A 5,000-nucleotide genomic window follows, 5' to 3' on the forward strand; every position below is an offset into this window, starting at 1 on the left:
TCCCCTCCCCCTCTCTCTCTCACAGTGTTTGAGTTCTGAGTCAGAGACATCATAACTCCCTGGATCTCAGCCCTCCTCCACAGTCGCTATCCCTTATACAAAACAAACATGTTTTGTCATATGCTGGCCTCTTTTTTCCAGGTCAGTCAATTCTATCGTCTAGGGTAGACTCTATCTTTTATAGCGAGTACTTTAGGATCTGGCTGCCCCGCCTCCTTTCAGTTGCTCTGACCTTGCCCATATCCTTCAGAGAAGGGGGCTTAGGGGACTAGATGAGGTCTTTACCTTCCCTGTATGGAACCTGGTATACAGCCCTTCTTCCTGACAAAGCTGTTGGTGTTAACAAGGCATAGAGGGAACCCGCTGGGCAGAAATGGGGAAGGCTAAGTCACCTTGGGCATGTCCTTTCCTTCCTCAAAGGCACTCTGAGGTGTTTTCTGATAAATAAGAAGGCTTGAGGCTGTCTCATCAGGGTGTCATTGCATAAACACTTCTGAGTTCTTACAGCTTTCTCTGGCCTTCGCTTGGTATGTGAGGATATAAACAGAGGAACTTACAGCCTGCAATAACCAGTCAGGAAAGACCCAGCTACATGCCGGATGACAGACAGTCCCTACCAGATCTGGGATCCCAGAATGCACACAAGTGACTTGGCAAGGGCACAGCCTACACCCCAAAAGATGTTGATCTCCAAGGTCAGAGCATTCCTGGTTCTGTTCCAGATTCTTCCTCCATCCCATGGTAGACTGAATACAGGCTTTGTAGTCAGGTTAGAGTAGTGGTTCTCAACCTGTGGGTTCTGACTCCTTCCAAAGAGGTCACATATCAGATATACTGCATATCAGACATTTACGTTACAGTTCATAACAGTAGCAAAATTACAGTTATGAAGTAGCAACAGAAATAATTTTATAGTTGAGGGTCACCACGACAGGAGGAACTGTATTAAAGGGTTGCAGCGTTAGGATGGTTGAGAACCAATGGGTTAAAGCCAGGGTTGACCTCAGGGGAGTCACTAATTCCAGCCAGAGGTTTTACCCACCGAATCTCTGTTCCTTGCCTTATGGAAGAAGTATCAGGCCTCAGGCTCCCAGTACTTATGAGGGTCTATAAAGTAAGGGTGGAGTCCAGAGCTTGGCCTAGGGCTTTGAGCACTGCGTGGACCCACTTGTCTCCCTTGACCTACTTGTGCTGAGGGGATGTGCACCCAAGAAATCTTGTCTCCGTCTTTTTGAGTGGGCTTGTATTCTCCCAGGCCAAAGCCCTTCTCAGAGTGTATCTCTGACCTTGAACGTGGTATACAGGGAAAGAACTAGTGGACTGAGGCCACGGGTGAGACTCTGAGAAAGCCTGCCAGGGTTGAGAGGCAGCATTGGCGCTGCCTTCCCTTGCTGAAAATTTGCCCAGGACTAGGTGACATCCTCCTTCCCTTCTTGGAGACAGAACTGAGTGGCTTTCAAGAAGGCTAGCATCTCTGCACATCAGACTCACCAACTGGCAGAGGAAAGGATGGTGTCAGCCAGGGTGACAGGAAGTCAAGGGCTGCAGCTGAGAACATCACTAGAGGGAACAGGTTTGACCACATTCTTGGCAAGACAGGATTCCAAAACACTTTTCTGTTTGTGTTACCATCCAGTCCATCACATGATCTGTCCAGACAACTCTGCCCGGGCTTTTCTCAGCACCAAGCCCCTCTGTCTGGCCTCCTCCCTCCCCACAGTAACCAGGGATGGGTATCACTGGCTGTGTTTTTCAGATGAAGAGGCAAGCTCAGAGAGGAAGACTTGAGGGTCTAGAAGGGCTGATAGGAAGGAGTGAACCTTGCAATGAGAAGCTGCTACTCGGGTAAGGCCTGGTTCCTATAAGCATGCCTCTGCTCCATAGGCCCACAAGGTCCACTTCACATCCAGGTTCAGAAGAACTAAAACCCTGGAAGTGTCTTCTCAGGGCCCACAGTAACACAGAGCCAAGGCATGAGTGAGCTTGGCTCTGTTGGGATCTGGTCTTCCTGTGCTGAGCTCTCCTCCATGGAAAAGGGGAGAAAGAGACTTACAGACGCTCAGATGACTATGAGCCCGCACCGCGAGCTCAATGCAAAGCGGGTTTTCCATCTAACTTGAAAACATCTGTCTTTCCCACTGGACTTCATCTTCTCTGTGTTTTCTGGTATGACTGGCTGATCAGAAATGAACAAGAGTTCTCAAAGAGTAAAGAGGCCTGAACTATTATTGATTGGTTTTCTGGTTTCGTTTGTTTTTAAGATAGATAAGGTCTCTAACCTCCAACTTGCTATGTAATGTAACCTTGAACTTCTGATTCTCTCCCCTCTTCCTTTCATCTCTGGGTGCTGGGCTTACAGGTGGGCTCCTAATTTACATGGTGATGAAGATGGAACCCCAGGTTAGTGCTAGCTGAGCATCTTCCCTACCTAGCCATGGCCCAGCACTCTTACTGTGGTTCGTACTTGTATCTGGCACTGACACAGTGGGCCAGCCTCCCACACCACAGGATTTGTATTGACAGAGTTAAAATGTAGTCGCAACTCCTCCTCGATCTATTTCTGGGTTGAAATGTATTGTTTGTGACAACTAAATGCTATCTATAATCTTGTGTTTGTTTGCCTTTGCTTGCTTTATTTTGTTTAAAAGGATATATGGGGACTGTTGGTAAAATTTGAAGTAAATTTGTAGATTTATTATATTGTAAAATGCCAAATTATCTATTTCTTTTGAGGCAGGGTCTCTCTATATAGTTCTGGCTGTCCTAGAACTCACTCTGTAGACACAGGCTGGCCTTGAACCCATAGAGATCCTTCTGCCTCTGCCTCCTGAGCGCTGGGATTAAAGGCATTCGCTATTGCACCTGGCTAATTCTTTTTTTTTAAGTTTATTTATTATTATTATTGTGTGTGAGATATGTAAGTGCTGGTGAGCACATGCTACAGCATGCGTGTGGAGGTCAGAGGACTTGTTTGTGCAGTTGGTTCTCTCCTTACTCTTTTACATGAATGAACTCAGCTCAAGCTTAGCAGCAACAGCCTGACCTGTGGAGCCACCTCCTGGCTCAGATTCTCCAGTTCTGACGTTTGTGTGTGGTTAGATAGGAGATTGCCTTTTAGGGGAAATGCATAGTGAGGTATTTTTCTTTTTATATTTATTCTATGTGTATGAATGTATACATGCATACCATCTGTGTGCCTGGCATCCTGGGAAGTCAGAAGAGGGCATTGGATCCCCTGGAACTGTAATTACAGATGATTATGAACCACCATGCAGGTACTAGGATCTTAACCCAGGTCCTCTGTAGAAGCAACAAGTGCTCTTAGCTGCTAAGCCACCTCTCTGGCCCCTATACTGAGTTATTTAACGATAAAAAGATATTCCGTTAACAACTTTTACTTTTCAAGAAGGACTGGCAGGAGGGCTCAACAGGCAAAGGAGCTTGCTGCCAAAACCGATGACCTGAGTTTGATGTTGATGACCCATGGAGGAGGGTGAGAGCCGATTCCCACAAGCTGTCTTCTGACCTCCATATGTGTGTGGTAGCGATCGTGTTCCACCTCCGACAACAAACATAACAAAATACATATTTCTGAAAAGTGTGTACTCACACATAGGCATGAAGCAAAGGTAACGTAACTGACCCTGTGGGGGTTGGGGACGGGGGGAACCTGGAGGGAAGGTAGCACTATTCTTACAACTCTGTTGTCAATCTGAAATTACATCAAAACAGCAAAGTTTAAGCAACAGTGTTGACTTTTATTTTGAACAATTGTCAATTCAGGACCATAAGTCATCATCAGACCTCTCATCCATCAGTGGTGGCTGGCTCTACTCCAGTGTGACATCTGGTATCTGAGGGATCTTACACATTGTGGACAGTCTGGGGACCAGTGAGGCTTCTGGGCGCCAAGGCCCTGCTGAGTGTCTTACCCTAGTCTGTCTTTTGCATCAGCTTTTCTGCTGATGTAACAGGTCCAGCCTGGCTTTGGGTCTTAGTATGTGTCCTAGCTGAAGCTTACAGCACAATCGCATTGTCAAGGCTGTAGCTAAGCCTGCCTCATGACCACAGGTCTCTCAACAGTGGTGTCTTATCTGATGATGATGCTCTACTAGACACTTCTCATATTTAATCACGACCCACCAAGGTCTCAGGGGATCAGGCACTTGAGTGGGTCACAGTTACATCAAAAAACAAATCACACTGATTGCATTTGTTGAGGCAGGTTCTCCCTATGTAACGCAGCTGGACTCTGCATTAGGCTCCCATGGGCTGGGTTATCAGAGTTTATCACCATGGCTAGCTGAGAAAGAGGATTTAACATAAGGAATTGACCACCCTGCATTGGACAACTGGTAAACGGTGAGATCGCCAGAAGACATGTCACTCCAAGAAACGGGAGCCAAGGAGCAGGAGGTAGTTAGTGCTAAGAGCCTAGAAGCAGGGACTCAGAACCCTTAGGCCCTCACAGGGCTGGTTTGGCAATATGGGAGGGAAAGCTGGCTCAGGGATCAATGTGTAACAGAATCGATTGTCATAGTTAGGATGAGGGGCTACAGCTGGCAGGAATGGAGAGCCCCCCCTTCCTCCTGACCAGCTGACCAGCTCCAGTGCCCACTGAAGGCAGAGCCTACTATAGACTTGGCTGGAAAAATGATGAAGATAGACTTGACTAGGTGCCTGCTTAATTGTTATCAGATAGAGAAGTGGGCTGGCGCTGAGGGCTGGTAGTTAGTGGGGAGTAGAGAGGGTTTGGGCCCAGAGATATGAACCCTTCACTCCCCAATTCAGCCTCTCTGCCATTTTGTCTCTGTGGCTCCTCCTTCTGGGCCAGGGCTCTTTGAGGTGGTATCTTTTACTGGGCCAGACCCAAGCTGCTTTCCTCTGGGGTCCTCTTTCTGCTTTCCCTGGGTATTCTGAACCTGTGGAAGAGGAGAGAGGCAGCCTCAAAGCTGGAGCCTCACACTCAGCCTCTTTCTGCACAGCTCCCGAGAGCCAGG

This window comes from Grammomys surdaster, unplaced genomic scaffold, assembly GCF_004785775.1.
Source record: "Grammomys surdaster isolate TR1022 unplaced genomic scaffold, NIH_TR_1.0 100, whole genome shotgun sequence".
Classification (NCBI taxonomy): domain Eukaryota; kingdom Metazoa; phylum Chordata; class Mammalia; order Rodentia; family Muridae; genus Grammomys; species Grammomys surdaster.